This window comes from Botryllus schlosseri, chromosome 6 (genome assembly GCF_051294905.1).
Source record: "Botryllus schlosseri isolate E-star chromosome 6, Bs_hap1, whole genome shotgun sequence".
In the NCBI taxonomy this organism is placed as follows: Eukaryota; Metazoa; Chordata; class Ascidiacea; order Stolidobranchia; family Styelidae; genus Botryllus; species Botryllus schlosseri.
In genome coordinates, this window is record NC_137241.1 from 13,150,318 (window position 1) to 13,175,053 (window position 24,736).

At 40.4% G+C, this 24,736-nt stretch overlaps 1 long non-coding RNA gene across 1 annotated transcript; it reads left to right on the top strand.

The window, feature by feature from the left end:
• The first annotated feature begins 3,309 nt into the window (after nt 1-3,309).
• Nucleotides 3,310-22,038, top strand: LOC145440328 (uncharacterized). Its single transcript, XR_013915523.1, has 2 exons — nt 3,310-3,506; nt 21,667-22,038. It is a non-coding gene; the product is annotated as an uncharacterized LOC145440328 (long non-coding RNA).
• Nucleotides 22,039-24,736: the final 2,698 nt, after the last annotated feature.

The following is a 24,736-nucleotide window of genomic DNA, read 5'->3' on the forward strand; positions in this document are numbered from 1 at the left end:
GTGATGCTATTTGCTAGGCTTCTGTTTACTCTAAATTTATAACCAATATATAACACAAATCCTAACATAATGCGGTACGCTCACAGATAACGTGACGTCATATTGCTAATCACCACCCTACATTAACGTAAACGAAATAATATTAATGTACACAAGTAGACCTACAATAGCGACGACTCATGCCACATTATTCCACAATGATGAAGTATATGCTGACTTTTCAAACGTCACCCAATGTATCAATTGGAACAATCGAATGCTATAATAATTCCTTATAATCAATATCTTCCGTCGCTTTACCAACAATTTTGGCGAGGACTAGGTTAGACCGAACAGATGTATTCTCAAGAGAGAAACACCGTTGACACAATAACAAAACAGACATGCACTCATCTCGATTCTGAAATATCATATTGAAATTTGTTTCAAATGGAAATAGTGAGAAGAATTTTTCTTCATTAATTATCACATGAGTCATGACCACAAAATCTATCAATGTCAACTATTCCTGTATGAAGAATCAGCTACTGCTAATAGCATAATACTAATATGCTTTTTATAGTTGAAAAACAATGAGCTAAAATTGGGTGGTGCTTTCAACATATACATGCTTTTCCATCGTAGATTCAACTCAATTAGGAAAATGACTTATGTTGAATTAATCAGCTATCTTTTACCATACACTTTATTACAGAAACAATTTGTGAAACAGCATAGTTACTGATTCAATGCAAACATAATTTGTTTCTTATAGTTGGAAAATACTTAACTATCACATTGACCATCTAATTTCGCCAATGCCAACAGATCTTAACTTCTATGAAGCATCACGTCATCTACTCCAGCACAATGTCAATATGCTCTTTATAATTGCAGACTATTGGGCCATTGATGGCTGGTCTGGTAGGTGCTTGCAAGTTGTATACCATAACGTGCTTTACATTTATAGATCCAAGCCAATTCGGAAAAATGCCATATCATGTTGAATTCATCAGTGATCTTTTCCTATCCATTTTGTCATGAACCTAGGTTGAAGTAGGCCTACATCCCAGATTAAACAAATTTTGCAACAGCGGATGTGCTGATTCGATACGAAAATCCAATTGTTTGATAGAAGTCACCAGTCACTCAATACGTAAACGACAGTGTTTCAGACAAGAATTTTCTGACACTTATCACAATTTCACTCATTCAAGTAATGCAAGCTTATCCAAAACGGTTCTCCCCATTTTATATGGTGCAAACACTAGAAAGTAAGTGGTTTTATATAGTGACATAGTCATATGTTTTGTGTGACGTGAAAATATGTATTTTTTACTGCAACAAAAAGGATGCGGAGTATACACGTCATTCAAATTGATGAAGTATTTTTGGACAAAACGATCTCGTAGCGCTTCGAAAATACAATATGACTCCCAGTCTCTGGTGCAAAAGCGTATATTCTCGTCACCACACTATTCAACTTGGTTATTGAATCGTATTCGAGTACTCTAATCGTCATGCCAATATGTATACTAGGGATGGTGTGAACGTGAGGTTCACGTTCGTGTTCTGTGTGTGAACCTCGGAAATTTAGAGGTTCGCGTTCACAACAGAACCTTGGTAGGTTTTGCACTGTGAACTTTTTTGGTAAATTGTAAATTGCACTTAATTATAAGATATTTGGTTCAAGTTTATTGCATTTCAACTGCGGGTCACTCTATGCATGGCGCTGGCAGCATAAAAAATCAACACTAATCGAGCATGCACCATGACAACCTTAAAAGTTTTACTTGCATTTTTGTTACCAAAAATTTCTCGAAATATCCAGCTTTCCGTTTGTGAATATTTAGTGACTCTTTGCTGTGAGCTTGACCCGCAATCACACAACATCACGAGCGATATACGTAGTCAGCGAATGGAGCTTATTCAACCAATCAATGACATTGATATCGTTTTCTGATGTAAAAAAATCGAGTGGGCGTATGGGGTCAATCTCGACTTCATATCTTTACTGTATCATTATAACCTAATCCGTGCGATTAAGGTGCTGGCTACTGCTATATGACTTGTTGTTTATGGTATCGGTAGCGAGTATAGAAACCCGTTTTACACTCTGCTCAATATCAATGTAGCAATACTCAGATTCCGAACACATTCTCCGGTCTGGCTAAGACCATTAAGGCGTAAGCTTATATTTCCTGGTAAGTCCTCGTCGAAATTGTTGGCAAAACGACGGAATGTATTGATTTTATGAGATTATTATATCCTTTGATAACCGCGGTTGATACATTTAGCGACGTTTAAAACGCCAATATGTACTTCAGCAATGCGACATTATGTGGCCCGAGTCTTCGCTAGGTATCTTGCACAATAATATAGGCTATCACTTCATTGAAAGATAGGGTTGGAATTAGCAATATGACGTCACGAGGTTCACGTTCGTGTTCACACAGAACCTTTCAAAAAGGTTCGCGTTCACACGAACCCGAACCTTTCAGAGGTTCACACCATCCCTAATGTATACCCAGTGTTGTGGAGACAGCCAGCATGCACAGAGCAGATGTACCAGAGCAAGACAGGCAGATCGGATGACGGCCTAGAGGTGACTCTAAAATGCTGGACATTGGCAATTTTGTATTGAGAATTTGAAATAGGAATGCTAAATTTTAGGTGAAAGCAGGTTTGATATACCACAGCGACAGTATTTCACATGACACTTAGGAAGATATGACCAAACCGGCCAAGTTGGAATCCCGGTACGTTTAACACAATATATTTGGTGCGCCAAGACGTTTCCTACTGCCACGCCTATGTGCATTTGTGCAGTAAACAAAATCTCTGGTATGCTGTGCAGTGTGCACAAGACACCGATTCCATATCGGCTCTCTCTTCAATATTGGGTGAACTCACCTTTTCTTTTCCTTGGAATCGATCACATGAAGTAATCTCAACGCCAAAAGCAGTAGCTATAGCTATACATATCTCTTGCGACGTATACTTCGCGGCACCTGTATCGCAACCACCGATTATACCTCATTCGATCTCGAGTTGCCGCCGCTGTGCGCTTCCCTATGCCACGGAAAAACGCTCGGTGAGCATTTTCAAGCGTAGCGCGGCGAAGCGTAATGAGGAGTAATGAGGCGCTCAAAGTTATAATAAACAAACAGATCTTTCGCCTTCAGTGTAAACCAGTGTCCATCGGCCTTTAGTAACTAGGAAAGGAGAAATCACCGAGTTAGATAATTGTTTGCGTAGTCCATCTTACATGCAATGATATATACTTGTCTCCACGTTGATATATAACTGCGGCAACTGAAAATATAGCTGGGCTTTCGTTTCGAAACTTATTATTTAATATATTTCTTAGAAGTTTGGGTCATTTATTTCAGCATGTGACGCATGGGCTGTGTGGACTTTATGTGAGGGGGATTGTAGTGGTACTGGAACGCGAACCAGGATATGCACAGCTGGAGATCTAATAAACGATGTTCAGACGGATAACGAGTGCTCCACTCCAGCATGTGGTGAGAGAATTATCATTTACACGTTAAACACTCCATTGATGTGATGCCATTTGCTAGGCTTCTGTTTACTCTAAATTTATAACCAACATATAACACAAATCTTAACATAATGCGATACGCTCACAGATAGCGTGACGTCATATTGCTAATCACCACCCTACATTACCGTAAACGAAATAATATTAATGTACACAAGTAGACCTACAATAGCGACGACTCAGGCCACATTATTCCACAATGATGAAGTATATTCTGACTTTTCAAACGTCACCCAATGTATCAATTGTAACAATCGAATGCTATAATAATTCATTATAGTCAATATCTTCCGTTGCCTTACCAACAATTTTGGCGAGGACTAGGCTAGACCGAACTGATGTATTCTCAAGAGAGAAACACCGGTTTCAATACCTGCGCCATAGAGTATCTCAAAATCAAGTATTACAGTAGCCAACACCCCAATCAGACGGATTTGGTTTTTACGATGAAATAAGGATATCAAATCAAGATAGATTTTTTACATTAGACGACGATACATTCTTTATAATCAATTACGTTGATGTAAATAATTGATTGGATGACTAAGCACTGTTTGATGACTACCTGCATATAGTGTATTTCATTCTTGATGTTGTGTGATAGCGGGTTAAGATCACGGCAGAGAGTCACCAAAGATTCACAACGGAAGGCAGAATGATCCGAGAAAACTTTCGAACAAATAGTTGTTTTGATTGGCAAGGTACTTGCTCCTTTAGTTGCTGAATTTCCTTTCATGCTGCCAGGGCTATACGGAGAGTGGTCCGAAGTGGCGATGTGAAGCATTTCAACCAAAGATGTTACAATGGCGTGAAGAATTGTAAATCATGAAAATGCTTCACAGTGCAGAACCTACCAAAGTTCGTTTGTGAACGCGAACCTCCAAATATCTGAGGTTCACACACAGAACGTGAACGTGAACCTCACGTTCACACCATCCTTACGAACAATGCTGGTATTAAGTTTCGTAGATACACCACGCCGTTAAATGATGTTGTCACAATTTGGATCGAGTATTATTGAGTACATCCTGAATGACCCAAACATTCCTATCCTGTAGTTTCCATTGCTAATTTATAGGTTTGAGCGAATTATCTTAATGATGCTCCTTACCTCTCAGTATTTGAGTTTCTGCGAGTTCTGACTACCCTAAAATGGCCATTGACGCAATGAGTACCGCCGTCATGTGGATGCCTGTGTACAAATGTCGTCGTCGATGAAGTTATCCGGGCAAAACCAGAACTAAAATATTGTTTTACTTACATATAAATGGCTACTTGTACACTCGTGTAGAACTTTACGACCTTACTTCTACTTCTAATTAAGCGCCAACGATGACTACTTTGACAATCTCTGCCTGTATATAAGGACGTAGGCAAAACATAATCACGTCACTGTTTAAAGCACCAACTCGAGGCCCGTGGGATTTTCCGTGCAGCTCTCGACAAGATTTCGCAACGCAGTCCGACAATTCGTATTAGTTTATTCACATATGCTGAGGTATTATTATTAGCATTAAGTCCTCAACTTATTCCCGTTTTTTTAATGCGCCCCGACACATCCCCGTTATTTTGTTTCAGTTGCTTTTAACTGACTTCCGAAGTATCATATATCTATTGGACAATTTATAATTTAATAATACATACCATATTTAAGTGAAGTTCATTGTGAACCTTATGAAGCAACCTCCCATGTATAATAACTTTGATCAAATAAGCAAATGGTGCGTAGCATGAGACAGTGTTGGGAGCAACTCTCCACCTTCGAGTCACGAGTCATTCGAGTCATGGCACATTTTGACTCGAGTCAAGTCAAGTCAATCGATTTTCGAAAGTGACTCGAGTCAAGTCAAGTCATTCGATTTTTGGAGGTGACTCGAGTCAAGTCGAGTCAAGTCAAGTCAAGTCACGAGTCAAGTCACTATTCAAGTCAAGTTGCCTTTTCGGAGTATGAGGCATGATTACGTCATTGCATTTTGCTAGCTGTCTGTCAGATTGAGTGGTCATTGAGTCTGAACCGATGAACGAATATGGAGTTGAATATACTATACCCAAGAAAGCGCTGTATCGCTTACATATACGTAGCACTGTTAAACTACTTGAATAATTGCATAGCCTCAGTTTATGGTTACCAGCCAAAATAAAGAATAGATAAACAAATTGAAAAGATGCAATACATTACCATTTACATATTGATATGATACAATTCAAGCCTGCGCCAATGATTGGGGAGTATATAAACTATATTCGAATTCAATTTCAATAAAACATGAGGTTTGGTTAGGGTAAGAACAGCGAACAGAAATAGATATTTTGCTTTTAAATTACTTTACTACTAGTTAACTACAACGTAAGCTGTAAGCTTCGATTACTTCGTTTGTGGTCAATTATATTTGTGAGAGAACAATGAAGGCTCAGGAAAACGTATGATCATTGAATGATTGGTCGCTCTCACGGGTTACACCAGCGTTTCGCGAACAATCCGAACATATACAATATACAGCGGTTTTTATCGACACCGATTGATTGTGACTTGAAATTTACTAGGGAATTTTGCTCCTAGTCACGAGTCAATCCATACGCCGAGTCAAGTCAAGTCAAGTCATACAAAAAGGTGACTCGAGTCGGACTCGAGTCAAGTCATGACTCGAGTCATCCCATCACTGGTATGAGAGGCACTTATTTGGTGTAATTCTTGCAGCAATGTAGCTATTCTACAAATGGCGTTAAACTTGTACAATAATCCAAGCTCATCGGTCATCTGGATGGTAAACTCCCATGTATGAACGTCACAGAATCTGCTGCAGCTGTCGCCTCACATTCAGGAAAATATTTCATTTATTTGTTCTTTCCTTGGGTTCTCCATTCGTCTTCCTATCTAATTAGATTCGATGATTTATTAGTGTGTTTCTTAACATCACCAATCACCACTGTCAGTATAGTGAGCAATGTCGCGATGTGGACGAACATATTGGTAGGTCCAAGACTGCCGGTAGTGCCGGTAGTGAGTCACTACACTTTTTTACAAATTTCCCCGCACTAGACCAAGGGTGTTCGATATTGTCAATAATGATATTCAGTAATGGCACACAACGGGAAATGCGACATTTAAAATTTATGTCTGTTACTACTTTGAGTAGCCAGATATCTATGGCAATGGATCTTAACCTTTTTCCTCCAGCGCCCCTTTTCAGAAATTGTAATGGTCTGTCGTCCCTCCCCCCATTTTTTCAGGGAATACCGATGTCTCTCAGCCTAGATTCAAAGTTTTTACTGATTGCATAGTCACCATTCCGAAAATCTTATCCACAGAGACATCAATTGCATCCCTCAATAGCCCAGTGTTCGAATATTTTCTACTACTTGACATTGACTGATCCGGGGCGTCAAAAATGGTGCTGATTGCAATTGGGAATGAGATACGCCAATGAATAGTATTTATGAATTGAAAAAGCATTTCTGGTACTTCGCATAAGCGTTGATACTAGAGCAGTGGTTCCCAACCAATTTGTCTTCATTCCCCACTTCAGATATATTCCGAGCCTTCATTCCCCACCAGTACCGTAACAGCACTTTGTTGGCCACGCCAAAATCGTTGGTCTTGGGCCCCCAGAACCCCCTCAGCCCCGCTAAGCCTGTACGCTTTTTCCCTGCAACTTATCAGCTACATTAGGTCTACTGTTTAGTGCGTCACCTTATTTTGACTAAACGCGCGAAGCGTGAAAAATTTATATAATTCGTGTTAGAATTGGTAATGTAATCGGGAATTGCATATATTTTGCTATCAATTTTTTATCCCCTCTCTGCTCACGTAATCAGATTTACCGGTAGAGCTGAGTGAGGTGTATTGGAAAAGGCAGGACCCCTAGATAAGAATTGAACATCCTCGGGTGGACCCGTTGGTATATTGACTTCGTTACATTATGCTATTTTGTGACTTCCTATATCTGCTATGAAAAAAGATATGGAAATCGCCAGAACTAAAAGCCACACACGATTTCAAATTGGTATTGCTTTACTGGCAAATAATTTTACCCTGCGGGATGACATTAGTCCTGTGGGGCTCAGATCGCCCAGACAGGAACATTAGGCGCCAGCCATTTAGCCAATTAAACGTATATGTGTATTGTATATATATCGAAGTTTTGGGTCACCACAAGGGCATTCCTTCTCGGTCAAGGTCTTCTCGCTGCTGATCGTTCTGGCACACTTCTCGGAGTTGCATGGTACATGGCCTATAACTTCATATGCCTTGGTGCGTCGTGGCGCAGTTCACTCCATGAAAGTGTTCGGTTGTCTATAGAAATTTGATTCAATTCCAAACAGTGGAAGAGGAGTTATTGCCGTCGAAAAATTTGGATTTGAATAAATTAGTATTTACGGTGGGCACCACTATAATAAATAATTGAAGAATTGGTCACAGTAAATAGTATTTTATTCATAATCCAAATTTTTCGACGGCGATAACTCCACTGGTTGGAATTGAAACAAATTTGGTGAACATCGTTTCTATAGACAACCTAACACTTTCATGGGGTGAACAGAAAATTTTCAAATTTTTTGTTATTTATTTTTACATAATAAATGGAAGCGTTCTTCTCCTGTAGCAATGCGGCTACTGGTTGGAATTGAACCAAATTTGGTGTAGGCTTAAACTAGGTAACCTAACAATTTTATCAAGTAGCCAGTACGATTTGAGAAAAAAAGTCATTTTTGAAGAGCCTTATTACGCATGTGTCTCCGTGAATATGTATAGACTGTCCTGTATATAATTTTGAACAAATGCGTCTATTCCCCACCAGAAACCATTGAATTTCCCACCAGTGGGGAATTCCCCACCGTTTGGGAACCACTGTTCTATGTGCTATATCGAAAGATATGGAAATCGCCAAAACTAAAAGGCACACACGATTTCAAATTGGTATTGCTTCACTGCTGGCAAATGATTTTTCCCTGCGGGATGGCATTTGTCCTGTGGGGTTCAGATCGCCAGAACAGGAACATTCGGCGCCAGCCATTTAGCCAATTAAACATCTATGTATAATGTATATTGTATATACATCGAAGTTTTGGTTCACCAGAAGGGCATTCCTTCTCGGCCAAGGTCTTCTCGCTGCTGATCGTTCTGGCACACTTCTCGGAGTTGCATGTTACATGGCCTATAACTTCATATGCCTTGGTGCGTCGTAGCGCAGTAATGGCCGACGCCGAAGTCTCCATTTCTATAAATTCTACGTATTTTCGTGGGGGAAGGGTTCCCAATAATCAGATATTCGGCAATATTAAATCGCGACGGGTTGTGGTGAGGCAATTACGGTCCTGTTCCCCACTACCCAGCACTTTGTCATCACAGAGCAGCTATTTGCTGGTTTGACTATACAAGACACACAACCACACCAGTACGCAAGACAATCGCCTATAACTGCATCATAAAACGTATTGTGGACCGATACCAGTAACGATCGAAATTTCGTGAAAGCGTTATCTCACGTCAAACTAGTCGTGCTGGATGCGTTTGTGACGCCATGATTGGCTATCCAGAGTTACAAATGAGGTTTTGTGAACAACACGCAAAATAATTTTCGATACATACATTCCAGAGCATTTAACTGGTAACGGTAATTGCGCATGTGTCTCCGTGAATATGTAGACTGTCCTCTAAATAATTTTGAACAAATGCGTCTATTCCCCACCAAAAACCATTGAATTCCCCACCAGTGGGGAATTCCCCACCGTTTGGGAACCACTGATCTAGGCTGATGCATTTGCCCATATTTGGTTGGAGGATGGAATCACCCAAGGATATTTCAGACACATATTTGATGCAAACCGCAGGATACGGCAAGAAAAATAATCATTACATTTACTATCAGCAGAGGTGGTCAGTAACGATGTACTTCTACTTTTTCGAAGTACTCAAGTAGTTTTCATCTGCTTCTGGTACTTACTCAAGGATATCTTTTTTTCGCTACTTCTACTTCTACTTCGTGATATTTTGTGAATTACTAACTTACTTTTCGCTATTTTCAGTTTGTCAAGTAGAAGTAGTTTAATCCCATATTAAGAAAGATAGCCTACGGAATTGCGGGGCTGTTTTAACGTAGTACCAACATTTCATTTTCATAAAAGTCATCTAATACCCAGAATTTTCGTTGCGCTTCGCGCACAGTAGATATGAAGAGACAAATATGTTTTAACGAAAGTATTGCTGAATATAATTTAGATACCGGGTTGCGTGGTTCCGTTCACACCGAATTGTCGCCTTAATCAAATATTTCATCACAGAAAGTATGGCCCCCCATAACGTTTGAAACTACCGTTTCGCAATCTACCAATGACCAGTGGCGGCTCGTCCTATAGGGCAACTGGGGCATTGCCCCACCTAAAATTCTGTTCAATAACAATTTAACCATTTATAGACGCACAGCAATCAATATATACCGAGATCACAGCGAAACCCGCGTTCTTCTTGTGCTTTATCGCTTGCAAACGCCCATACATAGCGAAGTCTCTGCGAAAATCGAATTCTCTTCTGTGTTTTCGCTTTGTGAATGCCTAGCCGGGGCTTGCCGCGGTAGCGCTCATAACAAGCTTTCACTATCTATTCTCTCAAAGCCGCGCACAATAAAGAAACGGTGATTTACTCTCTCCTATTCGTAAAATGGCCGAGCAACCGGGGCAAATATGCCTACTCGCCCTTAAGGTGTGATGTAACAATCGTATCTATATCTGAACTCGGTTACCGTAATATGCGTTGAGTCGACCTTTGCTGGAATAGGTCGATTTTGACGGTGTTTCGCACCATGATAATTCTTGAAACTTGGTATGATATGTCGTGAAGGTAGTTTTTAACACTGCTCCAAGTTTCAGGCTTGCTACTTAAAGATAATGGTAGTAATTCCGTTTCCGAAGTTCAGTGTGTGCTGATCTATCATGTACATTGTACAATGTACATAGTACAGCAAACAGATTTTACTCAAAAGCCGGTATTGGTCTCCATTGATTTTGACGATGTTCTATACCGAGATCGGTCATGACATTTGGCACGGTAAGTGTTAGTATCGACCGCTGTAACAAGTTTTAAGTTTGTCACTGAACTATGTGGGTGGTAATTTCGTTTCCAAAGTCGAGTAAGAGCTGACTCTTCATTTATCGCCAACAAATTTACGCAAAAGCCGTTATTGGTCTCTATTGATTTTAACGATGTTCCATACCTAGATCTGTCATGAGCTTTCACACGGTATGTCTTGATTTTAGTATCGAACACGGTGCCAAGTCTTAAAGTTGACACTCAATGATTGAGGCAGTTATTTCGTTTTCGAGGTCGAGTATGGTAGAGATGCGCGCTGATCTGATACTTAGCCTACCTACGTCATTGTGGATCTCACGCAAAAGCCGGTTACGGTCTGTGCTAATCTATATAGTCTGCGTTCCATAACGAGATCGGTGATGATATTTCCAATGGTATATCTCGATGATCGCATGAAACAGCTAACCAAGATTCTCGGTTTGCATTCAAATATTCACATAATTTTATGTTCGCCAATGTCCATTTCACTGTGAAATTGTGGCCTTCAAACCATTTGCTTACAATCCCCTGTCAATTGCGATAGCTATTTCATTTTCGATGTCGACTAACAGCTGATCATTCGATCAGCCTATTCCTCGATCTATTTTACTCAAAGTTAGGTGTTCGTCTGTTTGCATTGATTTTGACAGTGTACCATACCGGAATGGGTTATGAGATTGCGTATGCTACTTCTCGATGATTTCTTGTAACAGTATACTAAGTTACGGCTTTTATTCATGTATTTATTGATTAATATATTTTCCAACGGCGATTTCGCAGCAGACTTATAGACAGTAAGCCGTATGTGTTGTGTCACAGTCTCCAGTTTCAAGGCCAAAATGTCCTACGTTGTTCCGAGACCGAAGTTCCGAGGCTGCTGTCCTTAGTTCTTCAAAGACCATTCAAATTGATGTTCTTGATTCAATATAACAGGCCCAATCTATGAGATAACAATTGCGTATGTGTCCGAACTCGTTGACCTTTCCAGTTAGGCTTACGCAATCTCTCGAGTTCTAGTCATTGGAATTAGTCAGGTCAAGTCAAGTGCGAACATGAATCGTATTGAATCTTTATTCCGTACGTAGTTTACGCAGTTGCCTTTAGAGCAAAAATGAGAGGTCTAGAAGTTGTCCAGTCTATTGATCCAATCGTACGCCGGGTGCCTCCGCTTTGGTTGCCAATTATCACCTGGTCGTAACCAGAGATGGCCACAGTCCGGTTCAGGAGCCGGAGCAGGATTTCAATGTTTTTTTACCTGGCCGGACTGGATCCGGATTTCGAATTTGGGGTGACGGTCGGATTTTAGGGTCTGTCGATTTGCGTAATCTATAACTCTACCATGAAATCAAAACGCATGCTACTAAGGATGACCTGATACTTGATTCGTGGCATAGGGACGATTCTTAGTTCACGTACATTTTGTAAAATAATCCTTTGATTAAAAATAAATGAATAAAACATTTGTTACCACACTTCAAGTCACGGCTCACCGGCAAACCTCTCGCGGCACCTACGTTAAAATCACTGTTGTCGGGAAATTCATGTGACCATCCATAGCCTACTAAAAACACGGCCTTACAGTCTGCCTATTGACCTGAAAATTAAGAGGCCAGTTCTGAAAAAGTGTAAATGTCACGGTTATACCTACGCAGATGGTAAGTAGCGCGCAAGTCAAAATCACAGTGGATTCTGACTAGGATTTATTGTGTTAAGATGATGGAGTATCGTTTTAACAAGGAAATAATTATTTTAGTCCAAAAAGAGCTGCCAGTCAGGTGGACAATCCACGGATATTACTGCAAAAACTCGTGCGGATGAATACAGTTGTTGTTGTAGTTGTTGTTGTTGAAGTCAAGAGTAGACATTTGTAGTTGTTCGGGTTGAGCTGTGTGGTGCTGGTCGTCGCATTACACTTGTTTCTTTCGCTATCTAGGGTATATTCACGAGCTGAGGGTCAGTATTATCATTTGATAGTTTAGTTAGCAATCAGGTTACGGTTCTTCGATAATGCCAGCGGTTCAAGTTGACGCGAATAACGTCGTGTTCGAACGGCTCCATTGTAGTATGATAATCTGCTTGCTCGCTAACATAGTCTTGGATATGGTAGTCTATTTTGACGAATTGTATAGCTGGTAGCGTTGGTTCTAAGACATATATAATGACGAAGGCATGTTCATTTAACTGCTTCTATAGAATTTCATTAATTGTTGCAAGGCTTGGATAGGGTGCTGTACCTGAACAATATTTTGCTTCAGTGATGTATAATTTGTTAATATTCATTTTCTAGTATAGTTAATAGGTGATGGTTCTTGAGTGTCGCGTGGTTGGGTGTACTTCTGGATATACTACTGCCAAATCTGCCAAAGTCTCAAGCAGGGGATCAGCATGTTGTATACTATGAGCTATGTTTGGAAGGCTTTCCGAAAATCAAGAATGCCATAAAAATTGACAGTCAATTGAGGGTGCAGATGCAATACAATGGGATACCTGTGCCTTTACCAACATGATTCTGCACAAGCAGAAATACTCTGCTCAAAAGCCAATATGGAATCGGTGTCTCGTGCACACCAAAGATTCTACTGACTACACACAGGTGTGACGCTGAGAACCGTCTTGGCACACCAAAGATATTACGCTAAACGTACAGGGATTCCAACCCGGCTCAAAAGGAAATGCGAGCTACTAAACTTCCCAAGCTATTTGGATAGTCTAACTGATCCGGATCCCGAAGTAGATATTTTAGAGGAGCTGCATAATCCAAGATACCACAAGGCTGGCATCCTCTGGCAATATGATCCGGTACTGCTTGCTTTTGCGTTCTATTCCTTGCCAAGCGTACAAGACACGTTTGGAAACGTTCCATATGCCATCTTTGAGCTGTTTACGAACAAGACTAAAGGGACTATTGATTTTTCAAAGGCCATGGAAATTTCTGAGGATGTTATCATGATGGTGGATGAAAAATGAAATGTATCTGCAAAAAAGTCTGCAATATCATGGTGGCAAATATTATGGTGCTGATGAAGATGGAAATCTTTACAAAGGCGTCATATCGATTATGTTCAAGGGACTTGAAAATCACTTCCGTTAGTCCTACAAATTTTACCAGAAACACAATTTTTACAGTCTGCCTATTGACCTGAAAATTAAGAGGCCTAAAGTCTACTTTCCAACCCTTACCAGCTGTGCACTCAATTGGTCAGAAATGCGATATTTTTATAATGCTACCTGTCTCTGGTACTCTACTAACACACCGGTGCAGAATGTATGTAAAAAATAGTCTATTGCAGCAATATATAACGAAAAAATTAAGAACGAAATTTGCATAATCAAAGAAAAATAGGTGCAGAAACTCTTGAGTTAGAGCCTTAGAAAACAAATATCACAGCCTTACAGGACTATAACTTCTTTTGCCTTTGCCTCGCTTTAAATTGGCGAACTGAGTCTTCCCTGAGTGAGGAATTTGCAAATTTTTGCTGATTATTGTAAAAAATGTTCACAATTTTCTTGAACGCGACATTTGTACAATTTTCACTATGTGCATTGCAACCAATTCGGGATTTACCTAACACAACTTTCAACACACGTAATGCTGCACGGCGCAGAGGAACAGTTTTAGCCGAAACTAGAACTGCGAAGGAATCAAATACAAAATGGGCGCTTCAACGGCAGGTACAGTCAACCGTCCCCTATCCACCAAACTGAAATATTCATCATATTCCTCTTCGGTTTCATCAGTCGTGCGGGATAAGCTACACTCGGTGCAGTCCGCAGAATGACAGCATTACCAAGACCTCTGCTTGCTGTTCACAACACTCCACCGTCACATATATATGACTTTGAGGTATCCGCCTTATCGGTTTTTTCATCAACGATAGCCAGTGCCAGGTTGACGTTCTGCTTGTTGTGGCCAGGATGTAGTGCTTTTTTTGTTAGCTTTGGAGCCATTCGCAAATTACACTCCAATTGCCATGCAATATAACCAGCAGGGCTAATTATGGATATATCGCCACCTTTAATATAGAATGATGGAAGGAAAATCTCCCAGCATTCAGTAGATTGTTGCGAATGTTCTTCACCAAATGAACGTTGTCATAAAATAGATAGATTTTTGTCTTGCAACTTGGATCATTGATGAACAACTCGGAGTTTGAACCAAACTGCGATGACAGTATATTGAAAGCACGAACGTTGGTACTGTGGATGTCAGAAACAATACCTCTCATATTAAATCCTAGATCCAAGATTTTCGTGATGCAATCAGACAGCTTTTTTGCTAACCAGGTACCTTAAAATTGTGTTTCTGGTAAAATTTGTAGGACTAACGGAAGTGATTTTCAAGTCCCTTGAACATAATCGATATGACGCCTTTGTAAAGATTTCCATCTTCATCAGCACCATAATATTTGCCACCATGATATTGCAGACTTTTTTGCAGATACATTTCATTTTTCATCCACCATCATGATAACATCCTCAGAAATTTCCATGGCCTTTGAAAAATCAATAGTCCCTTTAGTCTTGTTCGTAAACAGCTCAAAGATGGCATATGGAACGTTTCCAAACGTGTCTTGTACGCTTGGCAAGGAATAGAACGCAAAAGCAAGCAGTACCGGATCATATTGCCAGAGGATGCCAGCCTTGTGGTATCTTGGATTATGCAGCTCCTCTAAAATATCTACTTCGGGATCCGGATCAGTTAGACTATCCAAATAGCTTGGGAAGTTTAGTAGCTCGCATTTCCTTTTGAGCCGGGTTGGAATCCCTGTACGTTTAGCGTAATATCTTTGGTGTGCCAAGACGGTTCTCAGCGTCACACCTGTGTGTAGTCAGTAGAATCTTTGGTGTGCACGAGACACCGATTCCATATTGGCTTTTGAGCAGAGTATTTCTGCTTGTGCAGAATCATGTTGGTAAAGGCACAGGTATCCCATTGTATTGCATCTGCACCCTCAATTGACTGTCAATTTTTATGGCATTCTTGATTTTCGGAAAGCCTTCCAAACATAGCTCATAGTATACAACATGCTGATCCCCTGCTTGAGACTTTGGCAGATTTGGCAGTAGTATATCCAGAAGTACACCCAACCACGCGACACTCAAGAACCATCACCTATTAACTATACTAGAAAATGAATATTAACAAATTATACATCACTGAAGCAAAATATTGTTCAGGTACAGCACCCTATCCAAGCCTTGCAACAATTAATGAAATTCTATAGAAGCAGTTAAATGAACATGCCTTCGTCATTATATATGTCTTAGAACCAACGCTACCAGCTATACAATTCGTCAAAATAGACTACCATATCCAAGACTATGTTAGCGAGCAAGCAGATTATCATACTACAATGGAGCCGTTCGAACACGACGTTATTCGCGTCAACTTGAACCGCTGGCATTATCGAAGAACCGTAACCTGATTGCTAACTAAACTATCAAATGATAATACTGACCCTCAGCTCGTGAATATACCCTAGATAGCGAAAGAAACAAGTGTAATGCGACGACCAGCACCACACAGCTCAACCCGAACAACTACAAATGTCTACTCTTGACTTCAACAACAACAACTACAACAACTGTATTCATCCGCACGAGTTTTTGCAGTAATATCCGTGGATTGTCCACCTGACTGGCAGCTCTTTTTGGACTAAAATAATTATTTCCTTGTTAAAACGATACTCCATCATCTTAACACAATAAATCCTAGTCAGAATCCACTGTGATTTTGACTTGCGCGCTACTTACCATCTGCGTAGGTATAACCGTGACATTTACACTTTTTCAGAACTGGCCTCTTAATTTTCAGGTCAATAGGCAGACTGTAAGGCCGTGTTTTTAGTAGGCCATGCCTCTGAGGGCAGGCCTAATGATGAAGAACGTAGAGTAGGGTTACCATATTTCAGCAGCCCAAATTCCGGACACCCTTTAGCGCCCACTAGTGGATTTCAAAATGAGTTATGACTTCACAACAGCAAAGCTATGCTCATAAACCAGAGGTGGTCAGGGTCCGGTTCAGGAGTATGTGGTAGTGCTCTGTGGCTGTGTGTTGTGTAACCGGGACCGGAAGCACTTGTTTTCAGCCCCCTCCCGCCCAAATAAACAATGATTTTGAGCCCACACTATAGGGTAATCGACGTAACTTCTGAAGGAGGGGGTGCTTGCTATATGAATCTGGTTTCTATATGCATCTGGTCTTTAAATTATTTGAATATGAATTCTGTCAATAATATTGGTCGTTCCATATATTACTACATGCCCACATGATCAGAGTTAGCGGTAATGCTGGTGGAGGATGATGAGTTCGAAAACACTGGGAGCGTAATTGCACATCCTTAAGTCATGTTCATGACCTACCGACAAGCTTGTTAATCAGCCTTATGCCGGCGCGCACCACGGAGCTTTATAAACACCCCACATCCAGTGGTTTCCAACTTTTTATGGTCGCGACTCCATCTCCAATTTGAAAATGTTCTGTGCCCAGATCAAAATTTTACGAGCTGATTACTAAAAGAAGCCAGCACCTTTGCCCGGACTTACTCACGGGCTAGTTTGCAAGATGATTACGTTCAACATATTCGCAAACCCCAGAATAAAGGCAAACGACCCCCCGTTTGGAACCACTATCTTTGAATAAAGCATTTCAACGGCCTTAACGATGTCTAGGAATATACCGTTCTCCTATAATTGCGATTACAATTTGGCTTATTCCAGTAAATGAAGGTCGTTTTTATTTATATTTTATGGCAGGTTTTGCAAGGGTGGTAGTCTCCATATTAAAATCAATAAATGTGATAGTAAATCGCGCGCAACGCGAAGAAAAATATCATACATCATCATATATATTCCCAAACAATATTGTTTTTATGCTGATTTACGAAAAAATTATGAGCCTACGTCAAAATTCCGGACATTTGGCATATTTTAGAAATTCCTCCCGGACGCTAGTTTGAACAGTGACATTCCGGACATGTCCGGGAAATTCCGGACGTATGGCAACCCTAACGTAGAGTAGTCCATAACACAAGTTAAATGATCTGACATAGGCTTTGGCACTTGGAAGACAAATAATCGGAACTTTTAGCATCCTTGCGAATCGAGAAAAGATTACTTGGCAAGAGAGCGACGATATCTGACTTTCGATCATGAGAAACGACGTTTTCATAGTCGACGTTGTCATCGGCTACTTTCGGTGGATTTGTGTATTGCCGTGATACTATCATTGGCATGATGTTGTTACAATGGGTTGCTGGAGGAGATAGGAATCCCGATTTACAACTCAAGTGAATGACAAATGTCTATTGGTAGCTCAAAAAGGATCCTAAAGTATGACATTCTCCAAAATGGCAACGTCTTAGGCGCAGTAACAATTGCACACTCAGTAATAATGCAGAAACATTGAATTGTTGCAATATCACAAGCACGATTATGATTGCATCAGATGTGTCAGCTTTGAAATGTTGTGTTTGTTAGTGGTCAGACAATAAGAATGCACATGTTGCCCTGATACACATGTGCCACTGCCATATGTTCATGTCGAACAGCAGACATTCGTAAAAGCTGAAATATCTAAATAATTTCCCGGAAAACCTTCGAATATAGTCAGCGATGGGCAAGGAGAAGCATCCCCCAATATCTGAAGATGATGGGGGTAAGATACAAAAGTATATTGGAGCTTACATATGTTAGCTGACTGTTGCTAGAGTATCAAACGAGACAACCCACATAATTATGATTTATTAGCGTATATTTGAACCCTGAAACTCGCACTTTATTTGTCCTGCAGAAGCAACATCAGTTCAAATCAACCAAATAAAGCGGGGCAAATGTTTATTTATAATCTATTGATTTACATTCGACTGCTTTTGGTTTTTCAAACGTTTCATACAATAAACACAAAATATTAAAAATAGTACTTTCATGTGGGCTATGAGCCAATGGGGTGGGTGCCTACCCCAAAAATTTTACATGACAGAGAAAAACGAAAGGCATTTTTTTAATTCAGCGCCCAAAAGTTAGTCGAAATCAATTGCCTGATCAAAGTAAACAAAAACTGTGTTAACCAATGTAATTGGGGTATTCAATGTATAATTTCGAAGTGGGTCTTAATGGACGGGACCTTGCAGACGACATTCCACAAACATCGGAAAAATGTAATTTACTGTTGTACTATTCATGCTTGGCACAAAAAAAAAATCACATTCCAATTATTTGAATGAAATTGTATTTTTGCTGGGCCTAATTTGTCAAAATAATGAGTTAGTACCATGCGAGAGGTCAAATGTATCATGACATCGTAAAAGCTGTTGCATTATAATATTGCACCTAGCGGACATTTTACGCCCCACAATTGTAGGTATAGAATATTTTAAAATTTACCAAAGATTGATATCAGAGCATTTGCGCAGTGTAGCCTAATCCAGGTTTCTGGTATAGTCCTAATAAGTCGGGTATTTTTGATGTGATTGCCAAGGTCAAATTCAATCAGCGGTAGATGTGCCATCGAACAGATCAATAACAACTTGAAAATAATAATAATAATTTTGCCATAGTAATAGCAGTTTCTTAACCTTTTTAGTGGTCGTACCCCCTGTGCTTTCAATAAGATTTCTCGTAACCCCCTGCCAATTCTCAACACAATTTATGATAGTACCTATATTAAAATCAAAAAGCCTATTTACATAAGCGTGGTGCGAAGAATATTTTCAGTTGAATAAATTGGCCTAGAAAATATTCCCCATTTTATTTGTTTGCAAAATAATTTTAACCTCTAGAAAGCATATGAGCCTAATTCCACAATGTATCTCGTATCTCCTGATGTGGTGCTTCTTATTCCGAAGGGGTTCACGGACCCCAGATTAAGAACCCCTGGAATAGAAATGTCCAGTCGCCACAGAATCCGTTGGTATGACAGCTGTGGAGCGTACCACTACCTTAATCGCCACTGGCGATAATAACATGGATAAAGAGACCAAAGATCACCCAGGATGTAACTAACTATACATCATGGGGGCAACAGAATGCCAATGGTTTCCATACTGACCTGATTAAATAGCTGGATACCTTACGCAACGCAAGCTACGACTTTTTGATATATGCTATCCCCCATGAGAGTTCGATAGTTTGTTGCGACCGTGGTCGTGCCAAGTTACGGCATTCCGAGTCATATGTCCTTTTCTGATTTTAACGTTTGACCTGACTCAATTCGAGTCATTTTTATTTTATCACCCGATCAGTCCGAATTCGAGTCATTTTAGGAATGGTCGCGCCCAAGTCCAAATCATAATTTTTAGTCACGAATCATCAGCCGGCCATGTTTTATCCTCACGAACTAGAAATGTGACATATAATAGCTGATCCTCCGCCACATGGTAGCTTTTGAAAATGATGTGATAGTGAAGGTTGATGAGATTTCAGGTATTTTGGAGTGGTTTTAGAGTGAGCGTCGAGTTCTCAAATGTAAAAAAGGTATGTGGCAGATGAATTTATGGTGGAATAATTGAAAATTCAAAATGCCGTCGCGGGCCGCACAAAATGTGTTCGCGGGCCGCGTGTTTGATACCCCTGATCTAGGCTCTATTTGGTAATTTACGACGGCCAAGAACGAAAATGACCCCGGTCATCAAATAAAGGGTTGCGGTCTGAATATAGATGTAAAAGTACCATGAATACCAACCAACTGCGTGGATTGAGTCGAAGTAACGACCCACCGAGTCGGACCGGTTGAAACCATTCGGAATTTACTTCACTTTACAAGTACCAAAAAATAAAAACTAATGGTCGAGAAAATCGGCGTCGAAAGCGACAGAAGTTAAGAAGAAGTAATGAAACCTATAACACTTATCGCCTGGAAAGTAAGCAATATTTATATTTGTATTTGCGCGAAAAACGGTCCATACTTTATTAGTGACTGGTCAGGTAGACCAAGCATACCAGTTGAACTATGCAAGACCGAAATAGCAGTTCGTCACCCCACCCCCACCCTCGGGCTTGCTTGCCCCCCCCCAACCCCCATATGGAACCAAACTTATGGGGGCTTCGCCCCCCAGACCCCCCATCAGCCTGTACGTCCCCTGCTTATCAGCGAGAATTTATTCTTCTACTGCTTGGTTATCTCGCCCAAACGCTCGAAGCGCGAAAACTTTCTTTAATCAATTATGGAATCGGTCCGGTCAATATGATCGGTCTGAGTGAGGCGTCTTAGAATATGTAGGGTTCATAAACAATAGTATAATTAAAGATATTCGGGCGCACCCGTTGGTGATGTTAACTGCGTGGGAGTAGCATTTTTCATGGCATTTCAATCCTTTTCATAGAAAAAGAGGACAAATTCCCAAAAAAGAGGACATTTAGACGTCTTCCGAGGACACTTTCACTTTATCCTCGTAAAGGAAGACGTATGGTAACCCTACCTTCAGCCAAATGGAAAGTGTGACATATACCAATCGCAGTGTGCCGTGTGGTTTGCTTGTGTCCACACCCTATAGGACACTATGGTGCAACGGACTATCCAGAAACTTGTGTTTAATTGTCTGTGTTGACTTTCCAACCGCTAAGCGCCGCACGGGGAAAATCGACATTATCTGACAATTCTAAGCAAGAAACCATGTGTGGCTTGCCAGAAGCAAGAGTCCCTACATCACATATACCACTGCTACATACGGGTTCGGCCACTGCTCAGTCGAGTCGTCTATTATGCTATCGGTACTGTTGGATAAGCAAATTGCAGTTTTAAACATGATTTCATGACCCAAAATCCCCGGCTTTATTAGTGTAAATGTCGTTGCGATTCTAACTTGGGAAAGTCTCTCTGGTTTTCCTTTTCGGTCAATTTCTACTGTGGATTTGACTCAATTTTGGTAGTCTCAAACGCAAGGCTGAGCTATTTTCAGATTTGGGTATGATAAAATTCTTGGGGCATATTTTGACGGAGGGTCTGGCGTCTGCTCGGTTCATGTGACGAAATCCGCCAGACGCTGACTAATGAACCTCAAAATACTTCGCGAGTCGCGATGAATTTGACTTATGAACGAATAATTACGCATTTCAGACAGTTGCACAGGAAGATGCGGAGAATTCATCAGTGGCTACCCTTGCCAATGCGATACAGATTGTGCCGAGGAAGACGACTGTTGTACTGATATCTCTGAAGTTTGTTAGCGCGTGCGAACGACTTTATCTTATACTGTGTGTAATTTGTTCATTTCTACTTAATTACTGCTCGGTGTCATCATCATCTTTATCAGTCGTGTTTTCTTTCTCCATATACTCAATTGCTAGACTGGTTTTTGTTGGTTACTTTGCTGTAAGGACAGTTGACGATTCGCGGTCAAGCACTGTCGTAAATCCTGCATTTATTCTGTCTTTGCCTACTTTGTGTCATTATATTCAATCGCTGTAATAAAGGGCTGTGTTTGATTTATACCGGCGTTACCGACCGTCAAGATTGGACAGGGTTCTGCGCTTATAGTCGCCACACGATCATTTCGCGTGCTGCGCAGAAACAATTTATAACAGCTGCAATTTACAACGATTGCTTAAGTGACGTTCTCGTTTACAAATTCGAATTACAAGTATCGCAATCCACATTGGTATTGTTAGGTAGCGTGACGGCACCTCCGGTAAAATGTAGGCGTCTTGCACAACGCTGTGTTACCAGCGACGAATATGAGAATTGAGAAGTAAGGTTGAGAAAATTATACTCAGTTAACAAACTTTCTCGCCGCTGAGGTTATTATCTAAGTCGTTTACCAAAACGTTTGAAGTTTCAACGAGATCGCAACATGCCAGTTATGTCGTAGCGGAGGTACTGCCTAAAAATTCAAAACCTCACATGGAAATGAAGCAAGATTATTCTTCGGGCTTGTACTGGAATTGTAGAAAATGTTTGGGACCAAAGCCGTAGATGAATTGAAAACGATTTTAATGTCAAATAACACCATTCGTTCACGTAATTGGGACATGTCCAGAGATACCAGCATTTTCGGTAAATATCTTTAACCGCCTACATAAGACAAATTCCAGTGTCCAAGGCAAGAATGAAATCTCTTATCTTCAACAAACAAAATTAGAGCATTGCAAGGCAAATTAAAAGTGTGCTCAGTAGGAGCAGAAGCAGGAACTTGCAGCATGTTCTCCCATTTTTCCGAAACGAATAACACTTAACAAGGCAATCGTGCCATTAGTTGTTAAGCATAGCAAATCTTTGCATGCAAAAATGAACACTTATTTTCCAACACTAGTCACAAAAATCTCTACATTGGTAAGAGGCCCATTTCCCGCAGGAAAACCATTTTCCTTTAAATCCCAAAGAGGAGGAAGAACTGATTGACATTCATAATAACAAAACTTGAAATTATGATGCAATGAGATAGCTCTCGACGAATTTTGAATTAAAATACAGAAGGAATCCTGGCATTGGAGAAAAGGCAGTTGTCATTTTACTTCAATTTTCCACGTCGTATCTGTGCGAGACCGGATTTCCGCTTCGGTCAACATAAAAACCAAAAGAGAGAGAGGTTATTTGCTGTTGAAGAAGAGATAAGATTAGCATCATAGTATTCGTAGAGAGTGTGCATACAGCGATATTGAACATGCATTTGGGTTACGTCACACTTTCATTGTGGAGAAGTTCGAGATTGTGACGCAAAAATGCTGTCTGGCAAAACGAGACTGCAGCTCAGGAGCAAGAGCCAGCCAGAATTGTTGCGTCACAAAAATAAATTTCACCACAATGCAAAATTCGAGGCTGATTATGGGGAGTTCCAGGGCTATTAGCAGACTAAAATTTATAGTTTAGTAATCAAGACAGCAGCAGCTTTCCATTGATACCCATTTTATCAATTTTAGCGCTCGGCAAGCCGGTCAAAAATGTCCGTAAAATTGCCTTTAGCCAAATATAAAGCGTGACGTAAACCAAATGCATTGAGCCGTTCAATCTCGCTGTTTTCACACTTTTTAGCAGTGATGAGCGGATGTTCATTTTTGAGAATCCGAATCCGTCCGACAGGTTGCGTTTCTGTGAAACTATCCGTCCGACTATGAAGCATCTCATCCAACTATCCGACTATTTCCGAAAATGTCATCCAAGAATCCTAAAAATCTGTATCGAATGACGTTGTCGCAGAATATCAATTGTAGCCTACAACTTAACTGAGATACTTTTAAGCACTAGAAGATCACTAATAGTATCAATACAATGAACAAAAACACTGTATTCGGACTTTTTATTATTGAAAGGTTAACGCAACTCACGCTACTAGTTTGAAGTAGGTGTGCGAATGGAAGTTGCATCTCGGATCGAGAGCAAATGAACAAGGACAGTTTATTAGGCAATGAAGATATAAAACAACTAATCATTGAACCATTTTACCCAATAGTTATCAAGAAGTAATATAAGCTAACTGTTACGATGGAATTTTACAATTATAAGAAGATCAACATTACTGCAGATAATCCGCCTTTTGCCCACAACTGTTAGATGGCGTGAAACTTGTTCACTTGCAACTTGCTAATGTGATGCTTATAATACTTTTGATAAATCAGCTCAACATTCGGGGCACAATGCTTACAGTCGACTCACATTTGATGTCCATATCATATTCATCATGCTGTATCACAGAAGTAGTCCCAATTTCCTCCCCAGTAGCGGATCAGTAGTTGTCTCGCTGACTTGTTTATTGGAAAAGAAACTCATCTTCAACTGTGCAGTGTCCTTGGCCTTTCGGATGTGGTTTCGTATAGGTGTGTGGTACAACTTGAAAACTTGTGTTGTTTCACTTGCACAAATTACTGCATTTGGCAATGCCAGTGTCTCATAAATCGGGTGCAATCTTTCCACACTTCACTCCTGCGGCCATCTCAAATTACTTCAATGAATAGTTTTGCAATGTAGGGCCTAATATCGCCTCATCTATTTCAAAACCTGCATCGGCCAGGCCTGAGGTTAAATCAATTTCCCAATCCATCATGCTCGAGCCTGCAACTTCCACGGAAGTGGTAGGGGAGATGTGGTACCGATGGATCACTGGGACCGAAAATACTTGAAAAATTCTCCATGATAATTCCATCATTACACGCCGGAAATTTGTCTACAATTACATGCTGACAGAATCTTTCCT